At 44.2% G+C, this 23216-nt stretch overlaps 1 protein-coding gene across 1 annotated transcript in view; it reads right to left on the bottom strand.

The window, feature by feature from the left end:
• Positions 1 to 23216, bottom strand: part of MDGA1 (MAM domain containing glycosylphosphatidylinositol anchor 1) — a 202609-nt gene that overhangs the window by 177119 nt on the left and 2274 nt on the right. Inside the window, exons 2-3 of the mRNA XM_085541223.1 lie at positions 12606 to 12722; positions 11894 to 11976 (exon numbers count right to left, since the gene is read on the bottom strand). The gene's annotated coding sequence lies outside the window, so the exon portion shown is untranslated. The remainder of the gene's footprint in view (positions 1 to 11893; positions 11977 to 12605; positions 12723 to 23216) is intronic.

The raw sequence follows: 23216 nt of genomic DNA, 5'->3' as shown, positions 1-23216 counted from the left end.
TTCAAGCACTACCAAATCCCATTGCTTCCACATTTATGTTTTTTCTCCCATGATTTTATGGGTGCCACTTGTTTATCTGTTGGGACTTTTGGTTAATCACACAGCTGATGGCACAAGACCATAGTCTAGTGGTCAGCAGTAATTAGCTTGAATGGATGCTGGCATTGCATAGTTTAGTTTATAGAGGATACCTCAACTGCTTATTCTTGTGAGGATGTTGAGAATCTTACTTGCTTTCCACTTTCTGCTGTTTGCTTGTTCCTTGACATTTCTCTCTGATGGACAATGAAAACAGATGCATGGCTTTCACTCCAGTTTCTAGTCAAGTTTACTTTCTAAATTTCATGCACCAGCAGAGTACCTTGTGTTGCAAGGACCACAAGAGGTTTTGTTGTTGTTGTTGTTGTTGTTTTCCCCTTGTTTTTAGGAATATTGCTTTCACAGTTTTTTGCTTTGTTTTCTTAAGTGAATTACTGTGCAATGATTTTATTGGTCTGTGACATCTTGTGGGCAGGCTGTATCAGTTCGGCCTCGGTGCTTTCCTTAAAATGGTCGACCCTGGGCAACAGTTACATGTATCTAAAACACTCATTGCATGCTTCCTGTGTGCATAACAGAAGAGCAGGTATTGACAGCCTCCCTCCTCTATTTCTGGCCAGCCCTGCTAGGTGTCAGGGCAGCTTGCTCTCCAATCACCAGATGAACCAAGACGTCTGCACTGTGTGACTCAGAGAGGTGTGCCAGAAGAAGAAAATAGTAGGTCAGCATTGGTCCTTGGGCACTGACCTGGTGATGTTTCCTGCTCAGGCATCAGCTTCATCTCCTGGGTGATATTGAACAGTCCAGGAATGAATCCAAACTCATCAGGCTTTGCTTTCTCTGGGCTGGTGGCGAGGAGAGACACAGAGTACTTGGATGTGAAGTTGAGAAGAGATCCCAGTGAGGCAGGCAACATTTTGGCAGTTAAATTTACCATCAAAAACACTCTAATGTATTCTAAAGGCATTTTATATGCACTGCATTAAACATGACCAGTAATACAGAGTGCAGACATGCCTTTGATTTCACTGCTTGTGTTCTATTGCTCCACCGCGTGCTCTGTAAACCACGTGAACATTTACATTCAGGCTAAGGCATTAGGTGACAGTGCAGTTCAGTGGGCAATGCCTTTACCCCTAGGCAGAATGGTCAGCAGTTCAGATTTTCCTTTAGGCTTACACCTCCTGGTAGGGCAGAAGCAAAGGGCTGGAGGGATATGTTGCTTTTTGGACCAAGCACTAAATGCAGGAACAATGTGAGATGCAACAGGGTGAAAATGAGGATGCACATCACTCATCTCAGGAACATTATAGCACGGTATGTACATCTGACATATAACAAAACTTATTAAAATGACAGTGCAAAGTCAAGTACTGAAAAATTAGGAAACCACAGGCATCTTCAGGCAACCATTTATTTGCTCCCATATGCATTAACTATGTGGCTGCAGTGTTTCCCCTGCAGGGCCCTGCTTTATTCATTGCACAAGGTAGGCAGCACTAATTTAATATATAGTATGTATTTCTGCTCTCCACGGTGCTTGTTCTGCTGCCTGTCTGGTTGGAATTCTTGCCTCCTCTGCCCCTCTACTCCTTTTGCTGGTGCCTGTCCTCCCAGACATGCTCACTGTCTCCTGCTGGCTCCTTTCCTCACAGTCACCCCTGAGTCGTGTTTCCACTTCCTATCAGTATCTCCAAGAACTCTGTCCTGTTAGTCTCAGCTTCTCTACATCCATCTTGTCTCCTCTCTTCCAGTCACCCCACTAATTCCACAGTCCTTGACACACACCCAAGGTGTCGATGTCCCCATAACATCCCACTGTGCACCTAATGTCAGGACTGAGGACCCAGCCAGCCATGATCAAGCCCAGAGGAAGAGATGGAGGGAAGGACTGAGGAATCAGCAATAGGTCCAGTGACTGGGGGTTATGAATGTGACATGGAAGGATGTCCTTCAGGGGGTTTGCATGTTATCATGGCACTGGGACTCTGTGATGCAGACAGATGCCCAGTTCTTATCAGCCTCTGAAGGCAGAAAACACCCAGGGGATTTGTCAGCTGACATCCCTCCTGCAGGCTGTGAGGCAGTGCCCCATCTGATCCTACAGAGGTATCCATCTGAGCTCATCATCTGATGAGCTTTTGTAGTCAAGGCAGAGAAATCAGCAATCCTGGGGCATGATTCATACTAAACAGACACTTAATATAGGTCAGCTGAATTGTTCCCCATGACTGCCACTGACTGTAAATGGAAACAGAGAATATGAAGCTATGCAAGATGAATGTCACAGCGGTGGCCAGGAGAGGGAGATCACACCATCACCAAGATGCTGCTCCTTTATCTCCACAGTCCATGTCTCATTCTCACATCCCTTCTCTCACTCAAGCCATTTTCCAAGCCAAGAGTCCTTGCCCGCTGTATCCCAGACTTCATTCTTTCACTCTTCTCCACAACCCACTCCATTTCCTTCTCTCTCTTGTTCTTAACGGGTCCCAGGTAAAGCTTCAATCCCCGTTAGGCTTCTACGCAAATCTGCTCCCCCAGCACCAGTGAAAAGCTGTTCCACACAGCTACAGCCTGCAGTCTTCCTTGTACAGGAAATTCTGCCCAGCTGAGGGCATCAAACATGCCCAGAACAGGCAGACTATTGTGGGGACACCACTTTTACAATCAAAGTGATTCCTAATAGGCATGTGCAAATTGCTATTTTTGGAGGACAGTTTCATGCCAGGCTCATGAGGAGACATATGATGTATTCCTAACTCAGAAACTACTCAAGTGCTCAATTTCAAGTCCTATTTCCACAGCACTTAAGGTACACGGTGTTTGTAGTTAAAGGTCACCTTCATTTTTAACATAGACAAAGGTGCTTTTCTTTTTTTCTTTCTGGCTTCATTTTTGAAAACCACCACATCATTTTGGTTGAAACAGACACAAATGCACATACTCCCATAAGAAAGACCGATCAATCACAAAAACATTATGCCCAGGAAAAGTCTTACATAACTAAAATCAAGAGCTTATGATTGGAAATGCTGGACAACGCTAACTGTAGGTGAGGATAACACCTGCAGATCAAGATACAACAGGGTCAGAAACTGGTGTATCAAAGAAAACATGCTAGGATAAATAGATTACATTAAAGTGTTGTAAATCACCAGTCTCCAATGGCCTGGGTTAAAAAATTCTGAAGACACTTAAGAAAGAAATTTTGATGGAAAATACATAATCTCTTGATAAAATTAGACATCTGCAAGATAGCAAATACCAAGTGAATCGTTTTCAGAGGCGCTAGGGTTAGTCACCCCAGGAAATGCAAATCAATACATATAACCAAGTTTTCTAATGAAAATTTAAAGCATAATTACAGCATCACTGATTGAGATAATGTAACAGGCAATTTTTCAACACAGCAAAGTCACATTTCATTGGTCTATTGGACTTCTTTGGATAAAGAGGCAGTAGAGAATTGGTTGCTATAGGTTACTGGATTCCTACACAACTTTTGACAAAGTCTGCCTGAAGACAGAAATGCATAAACTAAGTAGCCAGAGGCAAAGCAACATCATAAATTAGAGCAAAAGAAAACGGAGAGGAACAAATGACCTATTTTCATTACAGTAAAGCACCGTTAGTGAGTTACAACAAGATATAGTACCGGGAGATCATATTATTTAATATAGTCATCAGCGATCTTGAAGTGGAAACAAGCAGTATAGCAGCAAAATGGGCCAGTGAGGTCCATTTACTTAGCAAAGATCCTGTGAGGTGGGGGAGACCTGCTCTGGGTGTCTGGGCTACTCAGACCTCCAGTGGGGCCATCACTAGCAGCAGGTTGGGGTTTGAGCCTACAAATCCTGCTGAAGCCTACACTGTTTTCCCAAACCTGCAGCTGCTATGTTGCATTTTTTCCCACTGTAATTCAAAGCACAGCTGGTCTTTGGGCAAAAGCTTCCTTAAAATCACTGGTATTTTCTTAAGTTCAGCCTCTGAACCCACTGCTCCACACCAGTATAGCTGGCTCCTGATGCCAGTGTCTGTTGTGTATGGTTCCCTAGTGGGAAGCCATTGTGCACAATTCTTACTGCACTCGTTATGTCTGGAAACCTTTGCTTCAACTCTGTAAAACTTCCGCCACATTTTAAATAGCATAGCATCATGTATATTTATAGTATTATAAAAATTAAAATAGTCCTTTTACTACAACCAGTGCACTCTATCAGGGGGTCAAGCCAGTCCAGGTTCTTTGTCCTGGCCCTTTTCAATATGAGGCTCCTTAACTGCCTGCAGGGTAGCCAAGTTGAAGTCAATTGCTCTGGAGGATGACTGCTTTAGTGTCTCACATATCTCTGCTTTTGAACTCTCTGCTTAAAGTTGCAGAGGACAAGGCACCTCGAATCCCAGCAGCTGGGCATGCATCCACACATCACAGTTTCCATGCTCTTGGGCCTGACTCCACTGATTGCTGTGGCACAAATCAACCAGACTGTGCACGCAGCAGGTAATAAACATGCCTAGCACTCCCAGGTATGCATCACCGCTGAGTGTGAGGAGCATCTTGTTAGATGCTGTTTCCCTGCTCTACTAGGATCATAGAATCATAAAGATTGGAAAAGACCACTAAGATCATCAAGCCCAACTGCCAAGCCATCATCATCATCCTCTCTGCCCTGCTACGTGGGAACTGCAACACCCAGCAACTTTCAAAAGCTCTTCACCAATAGCAGCTCCCTACAGCACTGTGAAAAGTAATACAGCAAGAGTTGGAGGAAGAAAAGGAGAGACATGAACTTGTCAGAAAGCAGAGTCAGAAACAGGAAATGTTTCCAAGCCCTCACCTGCAACTCACCATTCACAGTGGTCAAGCTGGTTAAGAGTCTGTAGTACCTTGAAAAGGTTTGGAGAGCACTCTGCAGAGAGCTGGACAGCTCTTAGCTTGGTCACTGAAGTATGGCAGCAATATGCTCTGCAACCATTTATCCATGACTGTGCCAGCCACTGGGTCACAACTGCCCTCACTCTCAGATGGGGCTGCAAACTGGGAAGGTGCTGCTTTCTCCTTTCTATGCAGTCCCTTCCTTCCTTGCACACAGTGACAAAGGCAGCGAGTGAGGCTCAGCTGGGGATCCTGATGATGTCTGCTCATAATCATAATCCAGGAGTTGGACTTAATGACCTTTATGGGTCCCTTCTAAATGAAGACATTCTATGATTCTATTATCAACTGTACAAAACACTGTGCAACTACAGTCACCTCCTTTCCCCTCTCCAAACCTTCTTACCATACAAACTACCAGCTTTTCCTCCTGTCTGTATGCTCAGACTCCCACTTAGAAATTTTTGTTAGATTCCCACAGCGGGCCTTCCCATACACCACAGTCTTAAGAAGAAAACATCATATCAGTTTGATTTGGTTGGTTTTTTTTTGTTTTTTTTTTTTGTTGTTGTTGTTCTTTTTGCTTTCTGCTAGACAGGAAAATAAAAGAAAAAAAAAAGAAAAAAGAAAAAGATTTGCTGTTCTTCCATTTATTAAGGGTAGGCTCTGCCAGTGAATAAATGTGAGATGCAGTGAAAGCCACTCTCCAGGGCTCCTAAAGAAGAGCAGATCCACAAGGATGAATCAGATCACTCTGAGCTGAACTACAGTGAAGCTCCTTGCCTCTCCCTCCAATCCCCACCCCCCACCTTTGCCTTTTCATCCCTTCCTCAACATTTCCAGATGCACAGAAGAGGGGCACCACATCATCAAAGGTCAAATAATGCTGTGTTGGCTTGCTGGAGCAGTGGAGCTTGGCATCTGACTTGTGGTGCAAGGTCATTTTCCCTAGTGCTCAGGGCTCAATGACACAGTATTTCAAGAATGTCACCTCAGAAATGAGATGGATACTTGGGGTCTGAGTTAGATGACAGCTGTCTAACAATGAAAAGAAGCGTAAGAGAATGGTTGTGCAGATTTGGTGGAAAGGGACCAGCTCCTTGATTAATAACATCACACAAGGGCTGGAAAGAGAGCTTTCCCCTTCTGTCCTCCTATCTGACTGCTTCAGAGATGAGGGAAGCATTTTCTGGTGCTCTGCTGGCAGAATAACATTCCTTGCAGCAAGGAGATAATGGTCAAAAGCAGGGCAGCTCTAGGATACAATGCACACAGGTCTCCCTGGAGTAACGTGCACAGGGCACCGGCCTGAATATGCGCAGCAGAAAAAAACTCAGCTGCCTAAGAGTGCAAAGAAAATAATGAAGCTTGTATATTTGCGCAACATATTTTGTGCAAGAGAGAATATTTCTGGGATCACATGTGCCTGTGACTTTGTGCCTTCTGTAAATTTGTTGAGGTGTAGGAGAGAGATGCATAGCTGAAGATTTTGCTAGATAAAATTCCACTGGAGTTTGCAGGTGAGGGGAGGTGACAGGGAATATTGCATTTCTCCACGCTATGGCTTTCCATGCTGACCTGTTCAGTTGCAGTGATGTGGGTCATGAAGCTCACAAAGTACACCAGGCTATCTGCAGTTTCCTTAGAGTGAAGTGTTAGGAGAGCATCTGCTCCCTCCTGCACTTGACCCAGGGTGGTGCTGCATCTGGTCATCAGCATATATGCCTGAAGGCGGTTTTATTCCCTGCATTGATCATCCATGGGGAAGGCAGGTATTTCAAAAATACTCTCTGGCTTCAGACAGCCAAGTGAGGCCACCCAAGCCCACACCTCAGCCTGGGAAAAGGGTGCTCAAAAGGTGAGAAAATGCCTCAGCAACACATAGGAAAGTGAAGGAGAAGAAACCAGAGACAACAGAGAGAGAGATCCCCCTCCTTAGTGGTAAATTAAGGTTCTTCGAATCCATTTACTTGGGCTTACTTTTTGGAGGGGTTGCTTTTAAATTAATGCATTTGATGACACAAGTAATTGAGATTATTAGAAACTGAGAGAAGTTCCTACAGATTTTTTTTTTCCCCATACTTTCCATTGAAAATAACAAGAATGAAATATATACATATAGTTAGATCTTTCTGCATTAAGTTTATATGTTTGTGGGGAAACCCAAAAGCAAACTCCACACAGTACAAATGCTGGGGCTGCACACATGGTCAGGTAAGGATCACGAGCAGAGACAGAGTGATCTTCTTGACAGTATCCTGAATCCAGAACCTCGGGCATCTTTGAAAAGCAGCAGTGCCTCTTTTCTATTAGGGGTCAGGCTGCCTCTTCATCCTGCTCTAAGTAATACCTCAGGGGAACTAAAATAAAGTTCCCAGATAGGCTCTGTCAGGCTGTCTTCTTTCCAGCTCAGCTGAGACTTTCAGCCCCACTCTTTAGCCATACACAGCAGTCTTAGCTGGACAAAATGTTCTGAGTGAGAAAATGGGAGAAGGTTTATCCCTTTTCAAACTATTTTGTCAATTGTTTACTCTATTGGACTTTTTCTTCAATAGGAATTGTTTCAATTTATACCTCTAGGGATAGTCTACGCATAATTTTTCATATTGACTTAACTATATTAGCTTCAAAGCCAATGTAATTAAAGTAGTATTCCCTTCTCCTCCACAGTCACACTTTAACTGATATAAAGGGACTCCTAATGGCACCGCTTACATGAAAATGAACTACATTAATTCTTCCAACTCTGCACACCTGTATTACCATCTGGACAGCTGCAATATCGCCAGAGGATGGACAGGGGATTAAATACTGAGATCCTTCTGACAAAGTTAAATGGATCCAAATGTAGGCAGGCAATACTAACAAGACAGAATATCTTACACTCTAGTGTAAGTTACATGTAGTGGAATGGACTGAGAATCAGCATCTATGGATTTGAGGAGCAGACTGGGGTGTTGGAGCTTGATGATCTTTTAAGGTCCCTTTCAGCCATCCTATGATTTCTAGAAAAGTTTGGTTTGTGACACTGCAAGGACAAAGCCCCCAAAACTGGAAGTTCCAGCTTCTGGTCTCGCATTAGGATCAGAATCTCTGCTCCTGACAGTAGAGGAAAACGCAAGGGGTTCAGCTACTGCATTTGACTGTTTAGTCCTGCACACAGCCTCTTCAAGTCTCATAACTCCTTGTTTTGATGCTGAAGTTGACAGCCATCCCTCCACCCTCTCTGTCCTTCTCTTCCACCTCCAAGACTCCAGGTCTCCTTCTGCAGCAACGAGCTGCACCTCTGAGCCACCACAGCCACCTTCCCTGCACAGATGCCAAACAAAGTGCAACATCATTTCATATTTGTCACTTCCCAGGCTCCTTCCCAGGCTCCCTGATTTGTGATTTCTATTTCAGGAGCTCTGCAAAGGCGCTCTACTGATTAATCCTCCCTCTATGAACTAAAAGTAGCTCTAATCCCAGGGCATGGGGGAGGGACCCTTAAACATCCCCGGTGGAAAGAGGCAGTATTAATTCTGGCATGGGAACAGCACTTAGCTTGCCTGCAGAATGACTTAATTTGTTTCTTAATGGACACAATGCTTTCCTGATAAAAGCCCTAAAGTGCCCTTAAAAAAAAATTAAGAAAGTGATTGTTCATTCTTTACCCATTGGAGATTTCATTTGTAATGTTATACACCAACCCAGAAAGCAGAAAGGGTCATGCTCTGGATGGAAACTTAACACATGAGCAGGCACTGGTACTTTGTTAACTTTGAAGGAGTAGATCGCTGTAGGAATAACTGCCCAAATAGGACTCCAGAGCAAGTCAGGAGAGATGCCTATGATCCAGGGAAGTTTTTTTACCTCTGAGCACGTATACCATGGGAAATAGAAATGGGATATTAAACCCAGCATCTAGATTTCCCTAAGCGGTAAGGAACCTGATTCCATCAAGAGTCAAGTTCCCAAAAGCTGGCACTAAACACTGCTCCCTGTGCAGAAGGTGCTACCAACCACTTGGGTCTTCCTTCTGATGAAGCCTTCAGGCACTGATATTTCTCCATGGCTGGTGATATCTCAGAGTAATGGAGAAAGAGATCCTGGAGATGGGAGTAGGGAAGGGCTTTTTACATGATGTATTACATCAGAATACTGACCATCAGATCATTGCCTGGCTATGGATTGTGGTAGAGCACTTTGTTTCAGTTGTTTCTACAGACTGAATCTGTGCTGCTGGCCACTGCCAGGAACACAACATTGAGCTAAAAAGACCACTCGTTTAATCTAACATGACAGTTCCTGTACTCCGTAATGCACAATGACCATTAAACTTCTAGAGATCCCAGGCTTTCACATTTGTCTCAAAATTCAGGTGTTGATACCCAGCCTCAAGCACTGGGGGTGCTGCTTACATTCCTTAACGCACTTGCCTGAGGATGCTGTGCAAGTGTCCTTCCCAGCACTTTTATTTCTGCTCACCTCCATGGCAGGCAAAGAATTTCTGATGTCCCCTTGTATGTGCTGTGTGCCAGGCATGATACCTGGCAAGGTTAATAGGCCACCCCATTCCTCCCCTCCTTGTCTGAAACCCCTTGTTTAGACACACATTGGGTTTGCTGGAGATTCATAGGTGGTAGAACATAATCTCTTATTTTTAGTAGCCTCTTCTAATAGGATTACAAAGGAGGGGAAGAAACCCATTATCAGACCTTTACCCCTCTCTCCACAGAGGTTGGATTGTCCCTATGGCAGAGAGCCACCTCCCTGCCCTGGAGATGAGAATAGAGCAGTGAAGCTTCCAGGTGTGGGGTCTAACGTTGGTGAGGAGCCAGTGTAAAACACCTGAGCTCGCAGAGAGAACCTGATGACCCAGAGTATCAGGAGGATGAGGGAAAATCTTGCAGAGATCAGAGCTGTAAGGAGTAATAATGCCAAAGAATGTGACTAGCTACTAAAATACTGGTTCTTGAGTCACTCTACTGAGCGTATTAGCCTATTGATTCCAGTAGGAAAAAAATACCATAAATAAAGTACAGAGCAACTAGCTAACTAGTACAGAGCAACTAGGGAACCCAGCAATAGGGACAAAGCTGAAAGAGAGGGTAGGTGCACAGGATTCTTTGTTTTGGTGTCTCCCTGTCATGAGTGCGCACCAGGGTTCAAACAGCAGTGAAAACTGCATATCCTCCCACTCCAGAAGGGGCACTCTTGTGCCTGCAGAGCAGGAAGGATGAGTATGAGAGAGATGCAGGGATGTGGAACCAGGCAAAGTGACATTCTCTCGATACTAGTCAAATTCAGGATGAAATTGGCATGAGAAGCCCTGTGCTTTCTTGGGCTTCCATCCATCTAGCCCAGCAGGGTTCAGTTATACTCTTATTTATCTGTACAGAAGAAATCAAGGAAATTCCATTTCCTAAATGAGCTGCTTGCTGGCACTGAGCATCCAGCCCAAATCCTGACCTTCCTTTCACTGGCAGCATCATCATCATCTGAGCATCCTCAGGCTTAGAGCAGTGTGTTGCCATCATCAGAATTGGCCTTTAGTCACTCCTGGCACAAGACTGTTTCTTTCCCACTCTTCCCCCCTATAGTTTCTGTGGTCTGCAATACCTGTTGCTGAAAATAATGCAATTTGCAATTTACTTCTGGCTGCTTCTTCAGGATCTTCCTGTGCTTTTGCCTCTTTCCCAACCCCGCTTTCCACCTCTGTGGGAATCTCTCAAATCACTGCAGGCTGCAGCCCCCAAACATGAGGATATACATCACCTAAATGCCCCGTCCACGAACTGCCTTTCCTCTCAAGGGCAATAAAAGGAGATGCTACTACAGGCTGCTCTGCTTCTCGCCTTGCAGAGGATGTGTGAGAAAAACTCCAGACGCAGTAGTATATTGATCTAAATTAAACATACGCACACAATCTAATTGAGCTGACAGGAAACTGGTGTTTAAAGGCAGAAAATTAAAGCTGTTAATATAATAATGAACAGTTGTGCTTACTGTCTGTGCCTCTGACATTTCATATTGTCATCTCACAAGCTAATCACCGCCTCTCCCCCTTTTGTGGGAGTTAATGTGTTTTCATCCATTCACCCAACAAGGTAGCTCTCCAATTGCTTGACAGTTACTAATATATCCAACCTGCTAATGAGCCATGGAGCGGATGCCGTGCAGGTGATGCCATAATAACAGCTGTGCATTGCTCAGGGCTGAATTAGAGGACTCTGGACCTGGAAGTGGCCAGCTGTCCTGACTGGGGGATGGCTGTGCATCCCCAAAGCACACAGCTGTGGCTCCACGGGGCACTAAGCAGTGCTGCTCTTTCCCAGAGGAGCCATGGAGGTCTGGAAGGCATCATGAAAAACAGTGATCCTGGTCTAGCCAGCAATTGCTATTGGCTCGCCTAGCAGCCATGTGAGTGCTGAGTGGGCTTCAGCCTGCAGATGGTCCAGGTGGCACGGCTGGGCTATTTCAAATGGTCTCTGTGAGTTTACTGGGCAGCTGCCACCTGCCTGCTCACGCTACTGCGCAATAGCATTTTTTTTGCTTAGGAATTGCACTCGCTGGTCAGTAAATATTTCTGCTCCACAGATGGGAAGCCCAAGAGAAGGAGGCGAGGACAGGCTTGTGAAATGGACTATTACCTTAGCCCCCAGTTCTGCCAGTTTCTAGCAGTAGAAGAGGGAGAAGAAGAATGAGTCTTATCCATCTTTCAAGAAGACCCACAAGCTGATCTCCTCCGCTGATTTTCCAATAAACTTGACTAAACTGCTTGAGTGCTTTCTTGACAGCTTCAGCATAACAGAAAGGGCACTGCACTCCCCTAAGGTGACCCTGGTGAGAGCTATGCAAAACTCAAAACCAGAGGAATAAAATGTACACTACTTCAGGCCAAACCCTGCTTTGTGCTGCCCACCAGTCATGCCATGGGTGAGGAGTAATTACCTTAATAGTAGAGAGATGAGTGTGGAGGTACTGAAGTGTTTGTACCTGTGGTTGTTTGTCATCATGACCAGCAGACAACTGCTTCTCCTTGTTCTGCTTGCACAGTGCGTGCAGAGTCCTCTGTCCCTCTGGAAAGGAGAAAATCCAAAGGAAAGAATGAGAAGCCACTGTTCTCCTCATCTGTCACTGTAACAGACCAAGGAAAAACACTTGACAGACACTTGACATGACAGTCACCATGGAGAAAAGAGACTGCCTGGTGTTAAAGAGCAAGCTATGCGGACTCACACTTTAGGCTACTGGCTTGAAACACGGGGCTGAGCAGGACCCAGAACTGGTCCTATGGTGACACCCTTACTGAGAATTCCAGAGGACAAGGGGAAAATCTCTGCAGTGTACATTTATAAAAGCATGTGTCTCTTGGGGAAATTTTCTTCACTACTCATCTCATAGATCCTGGCTTCTTCCTGGAAGCATGGGGATTTATAGTTCATCATATAAATGTGAGGGAATTTCCATTATCCATATTCATGCCTATTTTTGTATTCTGGCTCCATTCTGGCTAATTTCTGACAGCAAGGAGTCCCACAGACCTGTAAGTATGTATTGCATAAAAACAATTTCCTAGCTTCTTATGTGCAGTTTTTCAATTTAATGTCTCATCTCCATGAAAGAAAGTAATTAGGAGGATCCAGTATAACTTCTCCAACCCATCTGTTGTCTTACACTTGACAACCTTGTCCCATTATTTACCTACCTTGTTTGATAAAGACATTCAATATTTTCCACACCCTTCTGAAGTCTTTTCTATCTGGTTACCAGCTCCTGAGCCACTTTTACTTCTCTTGCGCCTCTCCTGGACAGATCTCCAAAACTGAGAACAGAATTGAAGGTAAAAGCTTTTACCAAATTACTGCATATTTGTTCATCACATTTCCAGCTGTTCTTTGTATTGCTTTACCACCTTCCCACATGCTAGAGGGATTTCAAGGAGCTCTCTGTACTGGAAAGCTCACTTTTTTCTTCCCCAAAGTGAAGACACAGCAATGTCACTGAATGGCTTAAATGATCTCTCCCCACTCATCATTCATGATCACAGTAGCATCTTTAGGAAATCTTTAGGAAAGAGATTATTGGCTTTGTTCAGGTTAGCAGTTTCCTATCTTTCTGTATCTCTGTTTGTTTGTCACATCCTCTTTCAGCTCATTCTGTGCATGGGTCTGCATAAACTGCTATGTCTCTGCATATATTCCCATATATGCAGACTCACAGCAGCCTATGGGAACAGCACTGATGGAGGTAAAGAGACCTTTTGCCCCTACCAGTTCTCCCAGTTTACACAAATCACACCCTGAAGGCTGGAGCTACTGGAACCATGTCTGAGAGATGAAGAGCAGAATGAATCTCAGTCCCCCCATGAGGGGAGCAGTACTCTTAGGTGATATTCAGGCTCCTGCAGTGAGCAACAAAGCACTCACATGACACTGCTGCCGTGCAGCTCTCCTGCAGGCTGAGCCAGGCAGGTTCGCTTCAGTGCTTGAGATGATAAAATCCACAAGGTAGTCAGCAAAGGCCACTGAACAAGCAGGGACAACAGAAATCCTGTTTCAGCAGGCAGAGTGGAAGGAGGCCATCCTGCAGAGCAGGGCTGACTGCACAGCCACCACACCACCGAGCATCAGCAAGCACGTCAGTCACCAGGGATTGCTGCTGGTCACAGGGGTGCTTGATGGAGATGCTCCATCTCCATGTGGCCTCGGCCTCTGGCATCACATGCTTCATGGTTGTCAGTGGGGAAGGGGTAGGGGATCAGAAAACCCAAGGGATGATGAATTGTAACAGAGAATCAGCTCTTAGCTTGGTCTAGCCCTCGTTGCCTGTGGGGACCGGCCATACAGAGGCCTTGTATGTGGCTGCTATGATTACCTTTCCTATCATGACTGAGCCCAGCAATGTTCTCTTACAGGCAGCTGCTCATAGGTAGCATCCAGGCTTGCCCTGCAATTTACTACTCAGATGCCTCTCTGGGGGCACTGTACTTCTTCACTCAGCCAACAGTGCAACAGACAGGAACACAACATCAACTAGCCCAGAAAAAATGTGTAATTCCCCATAGCCCAGACAGTAAAACAAACTTTCCTGTTTTATAGACACCTGCTGAGAGCCTTTAAAATAGGGGACATGATTTCCATTTTCATGGTGTTCCCTTATATAATATAAAGGAGCTTTAAATTTGAGTGATCTATATTCATCTCATGGCTTCTTTCCACTACCAAAGCACTGTAAAATTTGTTGTAGCAGTGTAAATGAAAATCAAGTCCAAAATGTTCCTCCATGGCACAGATTGGTGCTGACCCCTCAAGGGCTTTGAGAAAGGCACCAGGGAAGGGAGGGATTTCAATGTTTTAAAGAGACCAGGTAGAAGTGGATTGGCATGGGCCTAGAAACAAGCACCATGCAGGCAATGCCTTCAATCACACCATATATGTGTATGTGTATAAATCAATACATGGGTAACCTCACGTCTGGGCAAATCTTCTCAAATTTGTTTCAAATGCTGCAGAGATCCAGTGGATTACTGATAATTTAGAGTTATCCTCCTTGTACATGATAAGCAGTTTCATATGCAGTGTAAGCAAATATATCAAGCAATTTCTTGGTTCACTCATCTGTAGCTGCCAGTTATGCTAGGATTTATGTATTAACAGTGTTGGATCAAACAGCAGCTCAACTGTTGGATAATTTGAGGCGGATGCCAGTGTTCTTCCAGCTGAAAAGTGAATGTGCTGGAAGATGAACAGGACTGTGAGCAGTAGTGTAGCTGTACTTTTTCTAACTCCCAACAAATGCTTCATGAAGCAAGCCTGATCACCCCCCTGCAAAACGTGGGAAGATGACTGTGGTTTTGGTGTATAACCAAGTTACATGAGAGTATCCACCACTATGGATAGAACTCCTCTCTGACTGCCTCTGCCACTCCTGGGGGTGTGGAGTGACATTTGCAACCACCAGGCTTGAGTGGGGAGGTAGCACAGTTGCCAATAGTCAGAGAGACTAAACTGCTCAGCAACAGGTTTCAATAACAAATGTCAGACTCAAACAAACAAGCAAAAAACAAAAACCAAAACCCACAAAAACCCAACAAATACCCCATCCTTTTCTTTCAGGGTGTCTGCTGCTTCTCTCACCTCTCATGGACAGACTGGCACAGCTGGGAAGAATCTTGTTTTTATGACTAAGATCCATAAGGGTTCCCAAAACTCTCAATGCATTTAACCTCCAAAGGAATTGGTACACAGAAAGAAGAACAGCAGTGCCCCATCCCATGGACCAGCACTGAGCTCAAGAGACACTTTCCATTTTGTGCTGTGTGAAACTCTGGGGCCTGGACCAGACCAGTGACAGAATTCTGGCATGTCCTAAGAACCCTACAGAGATGCTCGAGAGGCTGAAGGACTGAAGACAGGACAACCTCCCTGGTCTCCTTTGGGCAAAGGAGAATCAGCTTTAACAAAACCGCATCTGCAATGGAGCACTAGCAGAAAGTTAGGTAAGGATTTCTGGGTTGCTGAAAGAAGGAGGAAATAAGGGAGTTTCCCATCCCAGCAATGGTGAAAGTACACAAGGTCTACAAGAAGGAGCCTCCAGGCAAAAAGGAGGCTTTGTCTGAAGAGTTCACTACATTGAAGATATTGCAGCCTACAAACACTCTGGTTTCTCCTTTGCAGTGGTACCCTCTCACCACAGTTAGCATGACTAAGAAATACAACATTTGAACTGAAAGAAAGATTCACATGAATGCCAGTGGCAAGGGACCATAAGAACTCTCTCCTCTCCTGAATTCCTGCTTCAAAACTAGCTGACCACTGGCTTCAGGCACCAGTTATTGAAAGCAGCTTCCTGGATTCTGTTTGTGGTCATCCCATTCTGCAAACAGCCATTGCTTCTCACCATCACACATTGTCCTTCAAAGATGTAATTTTGCAGCTATTCAAGAACAGCACAATTTCCAGACAGAAAATGTAATAAGAGCTACATGAAGCACATGGGTTAGGATTAGTGTAGGATGTTGGTACCCTTTGTTGTACAGAGAAAGGCTATGGCATTTGCCAGGGGTTAAAAAAATTACTAACTGTGCAATTTCTCCAGATCTTGCTGACTATTTTGTTTAGTGTGAATTCGAAGGGCAGAGAGAACTGTCTCCTGCAATTGCAAACATGCCAAAATGCCAGTGCTGTTACCTACAGCAGCTAAGTTTCCCATAGTGGAATTCTAACAGAGATTGCTATTGATTCCTTTGTAGGACAGGCCAGAAGCAGAGCTCTGAATTATGCCATGTCCTTGGCCTCCTCCTCTACCTTCCTCCTGCTGAGATTGGTCGGATCTCCCTACAGCAGCCATAGCCTACATACCCCAAGCAGGGAGGCTGCTGTTGCCAGCTGCAGTAGATGAGACAAAAATAAATCGCAGCACTCATCTCTTCCAGAGCAAGGCCTGTCCACAGCCACGCAAAGAGATGAACAATAGTCAGGAGGAACTCTTTCTGAGCTCCCAGGCACAGAGCTGCTCATGTCAGGTTGTTCTTCCCAGAGGATTTCTCTGGATGGGAACATTCCTCCAAGGCTTGCTTTGTTCTCACTGTTTCCTAGCTCATATTTGACTAGTTAAAAGTTTTATCAGCCATGGCCATAAATTACCATGACAGCTTCTAGGGAAACTCAGCCCTTTCGTCTTCTGCTCATTTCCTCTCCGTCCCTCGCCATTGATCAAACCTGCAGTTTTAGGCTTCTCAAAAGCAGAAACAAAGAGAACTCCAACCCTGTCTAATTGAGACGTGGCAAAGTCAAAAAGCAGCCACCACACACGTATTTGCCACAATTAAATTGGTTCTTTGATATTCTCGATAATCCCTTTTTCTTGTTTCCCTACTTTTTTAAAGCAGCTTTATGATTAATGGCTGCTGCGATGTGCTGACATTTCAGCTTTTCACATATCCCACGCCCCTGTTAAATGGCGGAGGCTCAAGCTCCTATTTGCAAGGACTGAGACACCACAAGTTGTACTATTAATCAATGTGGTAATGCAGCCAGAGAGCTCAAGAGCTTAGCTTCTGGAAAACACAATACCCCCCTGGAACCTTGTAAATGTTCGTATCAGATGTGCTTTGTACCTGAGAGAAAAGCAGGCTGGCAGAGCAGAGGGCTCGAGGCAGTATCAGAGTACCATTTGAAGGTCATTAATTTGTGTCTGATGAGGAAGAAAAAAAAAGAGAAAAAAAAAAAGCAGTGAAAGCCAATGCTTTTCCAATGCGTGGATTGAGGGCTCTAACAGGCCATGAAGAGCTGATGCTGGAGAGCAGGAGTTGTGTTTCAAGCCATTAAGTCCTGGCCTGACTACCAATGTCAAAAAGGAGATGGATGATGGTGCTGAGAGCACAGTTTCCTCACATAGGAGTTTGGAGTCTACACAGTAAACTTTGAACTGGAAGAAGTGTGAGGAATATCAGGCTTTGCTGGGGGCTCTCTATGTAATAAAAAGTTTCAGATGCTGTAAACAATTCTGATCCTAAAGAGACCTTGACAAACTTGGGCACAGGGTTTGCTGCCTTGAGAATGGACAGATAGATGCTCCTGCAGGAGCCAATCCCAGCAGTGTCAGACAGGACGCTGGGTCTGGAAGGTAGGACTGGTCAGGATCCTCCCCTGGCTCAGCATTTGTGCCTGCCCAGCATTGAGCACACGAAGAAGCTGCCTACTTTAATAAAGCACTGAGCCCCCTTCATCCGAACGAGAACAAAACCAGCTGCCTTGTAGCTGTAGGGGCAGCTACACGATACAGCATGTGCAGCAGCAAACAGAAAGACACAGGTTAAAAATAACCCTTTCAGAAACGTCTGGAGAAGCTCAGCTTGATCTTCATAACACAAAGCACAGCCCTGTGAACAGTGGTAACAAGACAACTGAGTGGGCCTCAAGATATGGTGTGAGGGCAGGAATTAAAATCTGTTTTCTAAGCAAAGGAAAACTATTGCATGATTACGCTCTGTCAGTAAGCACAGTAGCAGCAGGTCTTGGTGTCTCCAGATTTCTGCTAATCCTTCAATGGGTGCAGTTATAAGTAAAAGGAATCCAAGCAATCCAAAGAGCTGCATGCAAAACAGCCATGGAAACAGCAGTTGAAAGCTTTGTCTGCCATGGCAATATGTGTCTTGTGGATGACGTTCCCAGTACTAGGAACAAACAGTCAAGACACCTACAGTCACTGTGTTGCCTAACTAGCATGGAGATGGAAAAAGTTGTGCTGACTTGTAGAGCAGTAGCAGCAGTGCTGGGAACAGGCTACTGCGGAGAGCACTCTGGTTTGGCACCATTACAGTGATTATCCCACACTGGCTGGGCAGGGAGCAAATGGCAACAAAGCAAAGATGAGAAACCCACGGCCTATTTCACTTTGCTTTCTCTTTCTGAAGCACCTGCAGAGACATACAAAGAAGTGTAAGAACTCTTTTTCAGGTAAATTGGGTCACACTCCTCTGTTTCCTGCTATCTTGTGAAACCCAATGCTGAGATGGACCAAACAAGCAATCTTCAAGCTATCTGGAAGGAGAGATGAACAACAGGTGTTCTCTCTGAACCACAGCAGGTCCCAAAACAGCCACAGAGATCAGAAGGTCCATCAGAAAAGGACTTAAGGAAGCTTTGGCAAAGGGTTCAGGGCCAGGAACATCAGAAGGGATGCCCTGAAGGGACACAGGGGTACAGCTTACTTGGCTAGGGGTGTTTGTGCTGTGGATGGGCTTAAATGCATTGGGCACGTGTCTGCCTGGAGAGAACTGCTACCTCTGTTGCAGTAGGAATGTAGACCAGCAGATCTCATGAGGTCCTTTTTCACCCCATATTTTTGCTGCTGCTGTGGAAGGGGCCTCTTTGTGAATAAAAAATAAATTAAAAAAATCTTCTCATCTTAATTCTTCCATGACCAGAAAACAAGCTTAGACAGAGCAAATAGATTCAGATATAAAACCCAAGGGACCGGCAGCTCCATTGGAGGCAGTAGCTTTATTCAGAAACCCCAGCCACTTCCTCCCCTGCTGAATAATTCAGAGCTTCATTTTCTTATCTGCTCTAATCTGGGCTTGTACAAACCAGCCCCGCTGTTAAGTAACATGAGCAAGATAAAGAACAACAAAACATATTCTTGCAGGGGGAGCCTCAGCAGGCAGCATACACCTCTTCTTGTGCTGCTACACTCTGCAAGAGAGGAATTGGCATCTCCCTCCACTCTGGCCTGTTTGCTTCCCTTTGTCTTCTCTCCTTTCTCTACAAAGATGTAATAGGTGACTAGGCTGGCTTCTACTGGAAGCTGGGAAAGCCAAGCAGTGCCATGGAAAAAAAAGAAAGAGCCCCAAGCTCTGTAATAGACGTTTCATGACATTTACTAAATCTTTCAGAAGTTTTCCTTCTTTCTGCACTAAATATCAGTTGCTTAAGATAATCTGCGAACCTGTAGAATGGCCATTAGGAGCTCCCTGGTGACTGGGTTAATTCACAGTAAATTACAGTCACTGCCAAGGAGATTGCAGGGAGGTTACGAGGAGATTAGAAGTGGCAGGCAGTAAAGTACTGTAGAATTTACAAAAAAAACAAAACAAAAACACCAATAATCAAAACTCTCCTTTTTAAGTTAAAAAAGGAAGCCCAACAACAACCTATTATGTAGGTTGGCTTATGGTTGTTTCCAAACTTGGAGAGATGCTGCTAGATACTCTGATCAAAAGCAGGCAAATGCTCTGAGTAACCAAGTGACAGGCCAGCAGTAACCATGCCTGAGAAATGTGAGGAACAGCTACAGTAAGACTACTTATTTCCTGACTTCTTTTTCTCTCTTTTTTTTATTTTTTTATTTTTTTCAATGTGGTAGCACCCAGGAGTGCCAGGCAAGAACCAGAACCTCAGCTGCACTATACCCGAGATGTTCTTCAGATAGACAACTGCCTATTTCACCTTTCTTTCTCTTCCTCTTTCCCTCTGCATTCTTTCCATCCTCCTGCTTTTCACTGTTAAAATGGTGGCACTGACCTTTCTCCAGCCACCACAGCTGGTGTTGCTGTGAGTATATGAGTTATTCAGTAGCCCAGTAAGTACAGCTTGGAGGCAGGTTCTCTGTGTGCCTGGTTCTGGTTCTGGGGATTATCAGGTATTTTTAAGCATAAAATGGGGAAGTGTTTCCCTACATAAGCTACATCTCACAGAGCACACTTCATCTTCTTCTAATCAAGTTCATAGCCCAACTCTCTCCTCCCCATTTGGCTTGCGTAATGTTGACAATAAGTATTTTTCCATTACCATGCCTAGAGGAGAAAAACCCTTGATCCACGCTGTATTACAGAAAAAGACCTTTGAGTCACACGCAACTCCTAAGATGTGACAAAAATTGTGCCTTATGATGCTAAACAGATGACTACACTGTATGACCATCTCCAACTAAGAAAGAACTATGGCGGTCCCCACTGTAAACCTCAGAGCTCCCAAAACAAATGCGTGCATCAAAAATACTGCCAGGATTTCCTCACCACAACTGCCAGAGACAAAAGATTCCATCAACTCACTTGTACAGCATCTGCATCAATTCAAGAGACCAATGAAGCAAGGACTAATCTGGCACAAAGCACTGACAAGGCCCAAGAACAAAAGGAGATGTGGCAGGCACCACTACCCTACCCTATCCTACTATGGCACTTCTTCAGCCTCCTACTCAAGATCTCTTGCTCCAGTTCATACTCTGGTTGCCAATCAACACTCATATTCCTCCATTCCTCTGCCTTTGGCTGCCTTGCTTACAAAACCCCAGTATTCAGAACAATCCCTGGAAGTAGGTAGTAGGCCATCCTCCAAAGTGCTGTGAATTCCTTCACAATTCAGCTGGATCCATACCTCCACCATCTGTTCCAGGGCAGCTGTTTTAGAAAGGCAATGCCTTGACTAAATAACCTCTTCTCTATAATGGACAACAGGCAACAGGTTGTAGAGACCCCTGGAAATTCACTGTCCACACCCCCTTCCTTCCTCTCCAAGAACCTCTGGTTCCTCAATTATGAAGTCATTTCTGCTGTTAGTAAAATTCAACTGTAGCAAAAACTAATTTGTGCCTTTTTGTTTTCTTCCTGAAAATATACATATTAACCTAACAGAAAAGCTTTCTTTCTGCTGCCAACTGGTATCAACAGTCAATCAGAATCTGTCAACATAGCAATTTTATCATCTCAAGCTCTGGTAGCAATGCAGTCGTCATGGGAACAAAAATAGTAACTATGGAATAGCTGCCTTAGTAACAACAACAAATGTGTTGGCATAAAATTGCATTTGTAGTAAATTTCAGTTAACACTTCAGAAATTAAACAGTCACTGTGTGAATCCTGGAGATTGTAAATCCAAGGGGCCTCTCCAGGGAAACAGTGGCTTTCAGAGTTCTGTGAGATCTAATCTCACTGTTGGCCCGTTGTGCTACAAGTTGAAAAAAGGAGGGACAGAGAGAAACTGGTCTTTATTCTGGTATGAGCTTCTGTGCAACGTGAGATTAAGGATGCAACAGCTTTATTCTGCTTGAAGAGGCAACCTGCATCTCTTCCGTTAGAGTGAAATTTGTGATGTTGTGAAGAACTACTAACTGCAGAGACTTTAAAGGCAGCTTGCTTTAGTCTGAGAAGATTCAAGCAGGGCAAGGAGAAGGAAGAGAAACATGGAAACCGATGTACTGCAACAGACCCGTGGCCCAGTACTCTGGGATGTATCAACATTTCAAAGGGAAAAATGCACATTTTCAAAATGCTTCTGGTCAGACATGCACAGATATTCAGCTTTGCAGGATGATGGGTCACCTTCTTAGTCCATTTGATGCTCACGCTCTATTCCCAAAAGCAAGAGAATAAAGAGGTTATGCCTAAAAAGGGCACTTGTTGAGCTTTTCTTTTCAGAGCCTATGATTCTATGCACTCTGTGCTTTTATCCCCTTCAGAGCTTTCAGACCTCGAGTTTCTGTCCTATAACATCTTTGGAAATGGAAAAAGTCAATCCTAGCTCTACTTTGTACATGGCCTCTGAAGATTCTACCAGATCTCTTTGTGTGGCACAGATGACCACGACTCTTTTAACAGCAAAGGTGAACAGCTAATTTCCAGGACTGCTTTTTAATTTCTTTGTCAAAGAGATGACCTACAGATGAACATCGAGACCACCCACAACAGCAGGTTAAGTTCCCAGCCCTGTTTTCTCTTCCCTGCTTCTGGAAAATAAATAACATTCTCTATCACAGAACTCAATAAGACACTCCAGACAGTTGAGGGAGGGAAGTCATAAGAGTCAATATGTTTTTTATGAAAGGTTTTAGAGTTCTTTTTGAAATGAGAGCATCATTTAATGTAGTCAGCCTAAAATATGGAAACCACATCTTGTACTAGAAATGTTGAGCCACAGGAGACCAAAGGAGTTGAAGGGAAATATTGCTAGATGCTAACACTGATTATATGATCTTCCCGAAAGGTCCAATTTTTGTTTCTTGACAGAGAAAAGATACTGTGCTATATCAGTCTTGAGACAGGCAGAGTTTAGGATTTTTAATATTCTTGCATACACACACCTAGTTTGTTATTGGCCTCCATCCAAGGAACAGTTGCATGGAATTGATGCTCTATTAAAATTGTAAAACCATTCCAATAAAAATGGGATGGATAGGTAGTTAATATTAATGTTTGTCTTTTGAGAATAAGAGGTCATTTAGAAGTTTGTATAATTGATGCATCGTAACATTATCATCCATCCACTTTATCTCCAAGACACCTCGTTTTGGAAATTGAGATTGTCAACTTGTGACAAAGGCCAGTGACCCAAATACTAAACTCCTGTTCCAGCAGATAATGTCTCCTAATAAAGTACAATCAATGAATGGCACTAAAGGAGTACACAACTTAAGTGACCTTTTATCCAGAGGAGTTTTTCCTAGTTACTTGTTACCTAGAGAGAGCATGTCCAGAGGAGAGCGATGGTCAAAAAGGTCAAGAAAACTTTCCACTCCTCTGTTCTGAAATCTTTTTGAAACCTGAAGATGTGAGCGTGCCTTGAGAGGCTCAGGAGAAATCAATAAGAAAATCTGCTGGAAAAGTAACAAAATCTGTGTCATGTAAAGTGAATTTAGACCTAAGGTTTAATGTCATTATCTTAAAAGGGCATCTTTCTCCATTCTTCACAGCACCGTGACAGTACACTGGAAGAATGGTCAGAAAAAGTGTTTCTCAAGAGGAGATCTGAGTGCTGGAGGGTTTAGAGGATTAACCTTGCAGTTCTGGACACCAGAGCTCAAATACAAGCTTTGG

The sequence above is a fragment of the Coturnix japonica genome, chromosome 3 (genome assembly GCF_054131305.1).
Source record: "Coturnix japonica strain WE chromosome 3, WE-NBRP24, whole genome shotgun sequence".
NCBI lineage: Eukaryota > Metazoa > Chordata > Aves > Galliformes > Phasianidae > Coturnix > Coturnix japonica.
This window is presented reverse-complemented; position numbering and strand designations above follow the sequence as displayed.